At 46.7% G+C, this 10,763-nt stretch overlaps 1 protein-coding gene across 1 annotated transcript in view; it reads right to left on the minus strand.

Annotated features, from left to right (window-relative positions):
• The window catches only part of nhsl2 (NHS-like 2), a gene marked incomplete at its 5' end in the record, with an annotated part of 170,799 nt that overhangs the window by 48,259 nt on the left and 111,777 nt on the right, over positions 1 to 10,763 (minus strand). The gene's annotated exons all lie outside the window — the stretch shown is intronic.

The following is a 10,763-nucleotide window of genomic DNA, read 5'->3' on the forward strand; positions in this document are numbered from 1 at the left end:
ACAGTGAGTCAGTCTGTCCCCTTCAATTCACCACGGCTAAAGCCACACCGTCGTTGATTTTAAAAGACTAGAGCCATGCCCGTTGGGCTCTGGCCTACTTGGAACGATGCAAGTTGGACCCACCCAGTTATTATGTCTGTGTATTAGTCTAAGTATTAGTAGAGCATTAATATACGGGTAAAGAAAAGGAGATGCAAGGTTTCTGCACAACATCAACAAAACAAAAAAAAAGAAAACCACTTCAGAACTTCCCTTTTATAGCCTGGCAAACTAAAGCATTTTTTGCAATTACATTTGTTTAGGGTTTATTTTTTTTACTGCTGTAAAACTTTTTGTCTCATTCATCACACGCTGTCCTCAGACCTAAAGAAGCGTGCTGCAGTAATAAATCTTAGTGTGAAAACATATCTCCTCTCCCTCCAACAGATCTCTGTGTAAACACCGGCGGCCGGTGGCATGCAGGCAGGGGTGACAGCGCTTCAGCGACGAGGCCACCGCTGCAATTACAGCCCGGGGCTGCGGGCTGTCACAACACCGCAAACACAGCCCCGGCGATGCAGAGTGTGCTCATTGGGAACGGAGCCAGGCAGCGCCACTGAATCCCCGGGCGGGGCCAGGCTGACACGCATTCCACCAGAGGAAGTCGGCGTGTGGCGGTTTTCATTCCGTTTGCATGTCCAGTGGTGGAAAAAGTACTAATAGTAAAGTTTTTACTTAAGTAAAACATTTTCTTACTTTACCCAATAATTGAATGTCAGGTTTTCTTCAGACACTTGGCTATTTACTACGACACTATGGCATATTAGGAGTCCACTAGTAGTGGTTCTCAAATGTCTCATTTGCAAGGACCCCCTTTAACAGTGAGTGTACAAATCGAACCAATTGTACAGCATGTTTTCTGGATAGCATGTTGTTTAGACAGACATAGCTAGGTTCATTGTTTACCTGGTATCCTCACACACACAAATAATAGATGTACAAGCTTGCAGCGTGGCACGCGGCTTGTATATTTGCTATTTTTGAATAGCCAACGCAGAAATCTAAACGTACATCGTACACAGGTGCTTTCCTGGTTTTAATTTTCATTCTTCCACCTCAGAAACGCAGCCAGACTCCGCCCCACACTCTCCCTGTCAGATGCAGAAAAAAAACATGTCCACGCTGTTGTCTCCTCAAGGCTAGACTACTGCAACGCACTTCTCATCGGGATCCCAATAGCAAGAGCCCCTAGACTAGAGAAGTACATGCAGAACAGTGTTGCTAGGATCCTGATGAGTGTGTGGAAATTATGAGCACATTACACACACCACTGGCTCCCCATTATTTTGTTATTGTTCGATATAATTTTGTTCACAATGCCATGCTGTATTGATGTGGTACCATTTAACAGGCAAACGTTAAAAATAACAATTGTTCTACATTCAGTTTCATTTTGCACTCTCAGAGTTAAAGATCTATACGGGTCCATTTGGTTACCAACTCTCCATGATAATCTAAGCTGGGGACCACCTGGAACCAATTAAGGACCACTGGTTGAGAACCACCGTTCTCTATAGAGCGTCGCAGTCCCGCCCCCTACCATGGCCCAGGAAATGAATCCCAATGCATTTTTCCCATAGACATTTCAAAAAGTAGGACAGGTCTCCCTCCTTCACTCACACCCTCGGCTCTGGAAACTCCAACACTACATCCTGACAGGACGAAGCTGTGATGAGGCAGGATTCTTTCTTTTTCTAACCAATTAATACCTGAGGCCGATTCTACAAAATGTCTTCTAAAATCAACAGTTTTCTGAAAAAATCTACAGTATGTTGCTATGTCAGTACTAGTAGCCTAGTGCTTAAAACTTTTCATGTAAAAATTCTTCCATTTTAAATATTTTGTTCCAGGGACCCGAAGAAGCAAAGATTTGAGTTAAAATGTTTGCTTTAAAAGAATATATACACACATTTTCAATTTGCGAACAATGCGAAACGAAACCACCCGGCACAGCATGTTGTAGTCTAAACAAACGGCCCGTTCACATGCATTGGGCTCAATTTCCCAGAAGCCCTAGCAGCCCAGAGGATGACTTGATTTCCGGTTTCGTCATCATAACGCGACGGCCTCGTCACCAGGTCCAGGACAAATCCGCTATTTATTTTTAATTCTTTTAAAACGGCGAATTAAACGCATTAAACAAATAGCGGGTTTAGCGTATTACGCGCGGTGGAACAATTAGCCACCGTCAAAGTGTTAATGCATAGCTAAAATCTAAAATGACAAAGATGCGTTCCCGGTTTTAATGGGTTCACCGCAGAGAGTTGGAATAATGTCTTTGGCCGTTTGAAGGAGAGTTTTAGAACAGCGCCTTTTGTTTTCAGCTGGAGGGGGGAAACACAAACAGCCTGATCCTCTGGCCAGTGCTTTTTAACCCTGTTCATATCAAGGTCCATTATTTATTCAGCATCATTCTGAGCCATGCACGGACCACCATCTGATGAGATTCAGCATCATTCTGAGCCATGCACGGACCACCATTTGATGAGATTTAGCATCATTCTGAGCCATGCACGGACCACCATTTGATGAGATTTAGCATCATTCTGAGCCATGCACGGACCACCATTTGATGAGATTTAGCATCATTCTGAGCCATGCACGGACCACCATTTGATGAGATTTAGCATCATTCTGAGCCATGCACGGACCACCATTTGATGAGATTTAGCATCATTCTGAGCCATGCACGGACCACCATTTGATGAGATTCAGCATCATTCTGAGCCATGCACGGACCACCATTTGATGAGATTTAGCATCATTCTGAGCCATGCACGGACCACCATTTGATGAGATTTAGCCTCTCGGACCCAAAACGTATATATTTAGTTGTAGAAGATTTTGTCCACAATTCCATGCTGTATTGATAGGAGAGAGAACAGGCAAACATTGATCAAAATAACAATTCATCTACATTATGTACTTTAAGTAATTCAGAAGGATTAACAATAATTTGACTCCATTTTGTTTCATTTTACGCTCTCAATAGTTAAAGATCTACAGTATAAGGGTCCACAGCTCTCCATCATTTAGCTGGGGACCACCTGGAACCTCCTCAAGGACCACTGGTTGAAAACCACTGCTCCAGGCCTATATTAGAACAACCAGAAGCATGCGTTTGTTAATTTGTTCGATAAACCCGCGCCAAACGTTGCTGTTGCCTTTTTTTCCCTCCAGACAGAATGCATTCAGTCACTCACTCCTAACTCTCACAGGGAGCGACAACCGCACCGCATTTAGCTGCACTTATTAATCATAGTAAGATTAATTATTAAACACGCAGGCTCCATATACACAGTATACTCCTGCCCTTGAACGAGGTGGCGGCGTGTACTGGAGTTGTTGCGTGGTCTCCATAGGGCACCGTCTGCACTGTGGCTGCCCACTGCTAATAGTAGTTTAAAAATGTGTCCTGTGGCACACTTAATGTCCCCGAGGAGCATGATGATGACGTTTGACATAGTGTCCACTGCCGAGGAGAAGGAAGAGTTTAAATAATCCTAACGTTCCTTTTTTGATTTACAGTTAAAGCTACAATCCGATAGGTATTATGTCCGTTAATTGTCTCCCCTTGTCAATGGAGAGGTATTGGCAATGATGTCCGACTACAATAAAGATGGCGGCGCTAGTGTCCAAGCCCCCAGAACGGCTGGGCAACGTTGAAGCCAGCGACGGTATAGTGGTCAAAACTGGCACTGCAGGCGGGCTAGGCCCAGGTTAAATGAATGAATGAATTTGTGACGTACAGGTATACCACAAGAACAGCGCGAGGGGTACTATTATAGGAGCCAACCAATCATATCAACGCTCGAGGGGTATGTATACTACCCGGAAGACTTCGTCAGTCTACCGGGTCCTTCAGAACGCCACTAAGCAACGTCTATTGAAGTGAATAGCGGGGGACGGGGCTGTCGCTCCTCATCTGCTGTTAGGAGGACTAGTGCCCTAACTAGTGTCCTAGTGTCCTAACTATAGTGACACCAGGGTGTACATGTCTCAATACAAGAGTAAGGACACCACCACCAACCAACCACTGCATTATGCACTATTGTATTAACACACGACCACTGAATAGCTGTCGACTACTAACACAAAGTAGTCGACTAGTTGTGGATATATATTAGATGTTGTTCATTCAATAACAATGCATCAATAACATTCAATAACGCAGAACAATGCAGACGACAAGCCTTGCAGTGTGATTTAAGGAGTCATGTCTGATGTCTGACACCGAAGGCACAGCATCATTACAACAATAACCCATAGACGTACTGTATTAAATGGAGTTGGGACAACAGATGTTCAGGGTGGAGGAGAACTACACCTTTACCCCGCCCTACAACACAAATCATAATGGGCACTACTTCCACCCTGCCCAAACCAGACCAGATGCCATAATGCTTTCGCATTATTCACTTGTCTCGCCTGTGTCGCACACAAGCTGCTGTCCAACGTGTCTGTCGCATCCATCCCACCGCCGTCCCGTTCACCTCCACAGGCGTTCTTTTCACCTGCTCCTCTCTTTCTCAATTTAAATTCAAAGGAGTTTTATTGGCATGAGAAAACAATCTCTCTGACTCGTCAACAGAACAGTCGTTTCAGGGCGCACAGCTGCATATCTGCTGTAGATATACTGCCCTGATTTATTACAAAAATGTATAATAATAATAATAATAACGTTAGAAGCGTTGAAGACCCCTGACCTACAGTATATATACATTGGCTAACCTGATGGCCGTCTGAGGCCAAATGCATATTAGTTTGAGAGTCCTTGATGAGAGAAAGTTAGAGAACAGGACAACTTCTCTCACTGGGATTACGGTCTTGATTTAGAAACAACACACATCAACGGTTTCATTGTCAGACGGCAATATAAAAGCCCAGTAAATCTGCCCACAGCGCAGCGAGGAACAATGCTGAGCTCTTCCTCCGCAGACACACACCGCTAGGAAGCAGGAACTGTATCAATATTTTACTGTGCTTAGACCAGCACAGGATGGATGGGACGACGAGAGACAGAGAGAGAGTGAGAGACAGAGAGAGAGATAGACAGAGAGAGAGAGAGAGAGAGAGAGAGAGAGAGAGAGAGAGAGAGAGACAGACAGAGAGAGAGACAGAGAGAGAGACAGAGAGAGAGAGAGAGAGAGAGAGAGAGAATGCCTTGCTGCAGGCCTCTGGGTTATATAACATTCTCTCATGGACAACGATGGACACTAAGTGATGAATGCAAGCATACCCACTCATGCAGTATGTGCACACACACACGCACGCACATGCATGCGCACGCACACACCTCTGCACAGACATGGACACATATGCTCACATATATATATGTGGCATATATATGTATGTGTCCGTCGCACACACAAAATGCACACACAGACGGGACATGTGTGCACAGACATACACACCCAATGAACGCAGACGGATGCGGAACACACACACACACACACACACACACACACACACACACACACACACACACACACACACACACACACACACACACACACACACACACACACACACACCTCTGCACAGACATGGACACATATGCTCACTGTGGCATATATGTGTCCGTCGCACACACAAAATGCACAGACATGCAAATAGACATCAACAGAAACACAGATGCACATGGATGGATGTACGCATTCACACAGCCACACATGCTCTCCCTCTCTCTCTCTGGATAATCCTGCTATCAACCCACGAGTGTGTGTGTGTGTGTGTGTGTGTGTGTGTGTGTGTAGTAATAGTTTCAATTGCCGTGTGCGCACGCACACATACGCGCACACGCACACGCACACACACGTCACACACACACATACACACGCACAAAACACAGCTAAAGAGAGAGAGTTTTCAAATCTTGCTTTAACATGACATCATGTCCTTTCAAAGAGAACAGTTTGTTTCGTTTTGATGCTTTTGCAACACTGGTTTAATCCTCACCGTCAACACATGGGAGAGAGAGAGAGAGAGAGAGAGAGAGAGAGAGAGAGAGAGAGAGAGAGAGAGCATGCCTTGCTGCAGTGTGTCTGTCTCCACCAGTGGTCTTTGACCAGGGGGTCCTTGAGGAGTGTCAAATTAAACCAGTTTAGACAGACTGCAGCAAGGGCTTTTTGTGTTATCCTTTTAGCCAAACCTTTGACTGTACTACACGTATTGTAAACATCTTAATAAAGTATCACACCAATGAATCAAAGTGATTGCAGGTAATCTGTGTGTGGCGACAGTGGCCCTCAGGGAGGTTGAGTGAGCCATCTGCTGGGAGGAGCCCAAAGTTCCCCTGGGTGGGTTTGATTCCCCGCCCGGCTCCTCCTCCTCCTCCTCGTCCTCTCACAGGCTGCGTGTCGAGACCAAGTGTCCTTGAGCAGTGGTGGGGAAAGTATATACTCAAATGTCTTACTTAACCTATTCAGGACGGGAACCCCTTTTGGTGTTTTAAGGAATATGTTATACTTTAGATATTGAGAAATAGCAGATCTACAAGCTACGAGCTTGTAGATCTGCTACTTTTGAAAAATCGTGAAAATGTGGTGCAAATCTTTGAATATATATTCTTTCAGAGCGAACGTTTTTAACTCAAAAATGTGCTTCTGGGGGGGGGGGGGGGGGGGGTCCCTGGAACTACATATGGGGGTCCGCGGCCAAATACAGATAATTCTGGGGGTCCTTGACATGAAAAAGGTAGAGCACCACTGACATAGAAACATAGGTTTTTCAGAAAACTGTTAGGATTTAGAAGCCATTTTTTCAAGGAACACCTCAACACCAGCGATGCTAGCGAGCCAACGATGCTCGCTCCTTGCCTGCTCAGATGAGGTGGAAGTCCGGAATTCAAAATGTACTCGAGTGAAAGGACAAAAGTGGCTTCAACATCTATCTGTAAATGCACCATGTCTCTGTATGTGTACGTCTGTAATCCACGTAACTCGAGGACCGTTCGCCCAACCGACTCCAAATTTGACACTGCACACGTTCCACACCACCACAGGGAGGGCAGTGCCCGCCCGGCCTTGAGTCAGTCGGATACACGGTTGTCCAGAACCAGCACAAATTTGCCAATTGGTCACACCTGATCACCCCTAGATCTCCATATATGGAGCTGGCCTGTTCTGACATCACAATGATGTTATGACATCTTCATAGACTCCATATTTGGGCATGCCTGACAAAGAACTCCATATATGGGCATAAACGGGACACAGACATAATAACAGGGTGGGGCATCCATTTCCAACTTGCATTGTTCCAAGTCGCTTCATTTGTATGAATCTCTTTTGAAAATAGCCGATCTACAAGCTCACAATGCGTCACATCGCGACACATTGTGAGCTCAAATGGCCGAAATGTATATAGGGCTGAAGTTATGTAATGTAATAATAACCAAAATCTACAAATGAACTAAGTAACTAAAGTTTTCACCTAAATGTATAGTGGAGTAAACGTACAATATTTGGAATCAGTACAGTACTTAAGTAAATGTGCTTTCCCCCACCGTCCTTGAGCAAGACATGCTGAACCCCTAGAACCGCTCCTCCCGATGAGCAGGTTGGTTGCCGTGCATGGCTGCCTCCGCCATCTGTGTGCGAGTTGTGTGACTGAGTGCGACGCACATGGTAATAAATCGCTCCGGTCTGGATGTGCACTGTAGACTGTAGTGCAGGCGCTATACAGAAATGCTGCAGACCATTTGCCACCATTACCGTCTAGCAGCTCGTTTTATATATCCCTGCGTGGGAATGTCTTCTGATCAGCTGACGTATATATACCGAGTTCTCAGCGAATGGGGATACTTAAATACACAGACAGACAGACAGACAGAGACAGAGACAGAGACAGACAGACAGACAGACAGACAGACAGACAGACAGACAGACAGACAGACAGACAGACAGACAGACAGACAGACAGACAGACAGACAGACAGACAGACAGACAGACAGACAGGTGTCACTGTCTGATAGAAACCGTCTATGTCCATAGCCGTTCCCATTTCAATATCATTTGTGAAAGGTTTTTTTTAAATGGTGCAAATAGCCGATCTACAAGTTCACATCACGACGCGCCGCAAACTTGTAGTTGGGCTGTTTGAAGTAGGGCATTAATCTGCCCTGCAAAAAAAGGAAAAAGTTGAAATATGAGATGCAAGGTATCCACCTGACAGGATGGTATGAAAACAGAACATAATATGAATGAAGTGGAGCTGTTTGCATCACACACAAAGGCAGGCACGCACGCACGCACGCACGCACACACGCACGCACGCACGCACGCACGCACGAACGCACGCACGCACGCACGAACACACGCACGCACGCACGCACGCACGCACGCACGCAAAAAACGTGAAACGACAGCTACAATAACAACCACAGTATGCAGTGTACAATAAAACATGGATGCATTGCACACATGTCAACGTGCAATGTTACACACACACACACACACACACACACACACGCACATGCACACACACAGTGTGGCAATGTGAGCACACGCCCTATATGCCCACACACGCGCACACACACTCCCGCACACGCACACGCACACACACACACACACACGCCCAGCATATTAAACCACTAGCAAGGTGAAGCTATAGACAACATGCAACTGTCATAATAACACACATACGCACGCACACATGCTCACACACACAGAAACACTTGCTGTCCACCCACTGTAAAACATCACACCCACGCATGAAGGGTGTCTATAGGCAAGGGTGTCTATAGGCAACACAAACCTCCGTCCATCTCTCCCTATAGTTGCATCCATTCATCTGTCCGTTTCCTCCGCTTGTCTCTTCATTCATTTATCCACCCATTTCTCTCTCTCTCTCTCGTGATTCATTGATCTACCTCCAACCTCTCTCGCTCCATCTGTTTTCCATGCTCTCCGACTGCATGTTCCATCGCTCCATGTCTCTCTCTCTCTCTCTCTCTCTGCTCATCCATTGAACCATTCCTCCGTCACTCTCTCTCTTTCCATCTTCAGTCATTCATCAGTCCTCCCGTGTATCCATCAACAAAACAAACTCCCACTCTCTCACTCACTCTCTCTCTCTCTCCATTCACTTAACAGTACTTTCATCCCTCCCTCATCCCTCTCTCCAATTCTCTCTCTCTCTCTCTCTCTCTCTCTCTCTCTTATCCACTCATCCCTTCCATCAACCAAAATAAACTCTCTCCCTCCCTATGTCTCTCTCTCTCCGTCTCTGTCTCCATCTAGGTGAAAACAACGGATCTACAAGCTCACAACGCGTCACAGCACGCCGCGTTGGGAGCTTGTCGATCCGCTGTTTTCGACACTAGACACTATAGTCCCAGAGGGACTCCAGGCTCAACCGTAACATCGGGCTGAAGTGGTTGAACCACTTTCAACCTATATGATAGCCCCCCCCCCCCCCCCCCCCTCTCTCAACGCCTATAGTCTACACCCATGGCTCCATCCATTCATCCACCCATGGCTCCATCCATTCATCCACCCATGGCTCCATCCATTCATCCATCCACCCATGGCTCCATCCATTCATCCACCCATGGCTCCATCCATTCATCCACCCATGGCTCCATCCATTCATCCACCCATGGCTCCATCCATTCATCCACCCACCCATTTCTCCATCCATTCATCCACCCATGGCTCCATCCATTCATCCACCCATGGCTCCATCCATTCATCCACCCACCCATTTCTCCATCCATTCATCCACCCATGGCTCCATCCATTCATCCACCCATGGCTCCATCCATTCATCCACCCACCCATTTCTCCATCCATTCATCCACCCATGGCTCCATCCATTCATCCACCCACCCATTTCTCCATCCATTCATCCACCCATGGCTCCATCCATTCATCCACCCACCCATTTCTCCATCCATTCATCCACCCATGGCTCCATCCATTCATCCACCCATGGTTCCATCCATTCATCCACCCACCCATTTCTCCATCCATTCATCCACCCATGGCTCCATCCATTCATCCACCCATTTCTCCATCCATTCATCCACCCATGGCTCCATCCATTCATCCACCCATTTCTCCATCCATTCATCCACCCATGGCTCCATCCATTCATCCACCCATTTCTCCATCCATTCATCCACCCATGGCTCCATCCATTCATCCATCCACCCATTTCTCCATCCATTCATCCACCCATGCCTCTATCCATCCACCCCTCCACCCCTCCATCCATCCACACCATGGCTCCATCCATTCATCCACCCACCCATTTCTCCATCCATTCATCCACCCATGGCTCCATCCATTCATCCACCCACCCATTTCTCCATCCATTCATCCACCCATGGCTCCATCCATTCATCCACCCACCCATTTCTCCATCCATTCATCCACCCATGGCTCCATCCATTCATCCACCCATGGTTCCATCCATTCATCCACCCACCCATTTCTCCATCCATTCATCCACCCATGGCTCCATCCATTCATCCACCCATTTCTCCATCCATTCATCCACCCATGGCTCCATCCATTCATCCACCCATTTCTCCATCCATTCATCCACCCATGGCTCCATCCATTCATCCACCCATTTCTCCATCCATTCATCCACCCATGGCTCCATCCATTCATCCATCCACCCATTTCTCCATCCATTCATCCACCCATGCCTCTATCCATCCACCCCTCCACCCCTCCATCCATCCACACCTCCATCCATCCACACCTCCATCCAT

Source organism: Electrona antarctica (assembly GCF_951216825.1).
Source record: "Electrona antarctica genome assembly, chromosome: 21".
NCBI lineage: Eukaryota > Metazoa > Chordata > Actinopteri > Myctophiformes > Myctophidae > Electrona > Electrona antarctica.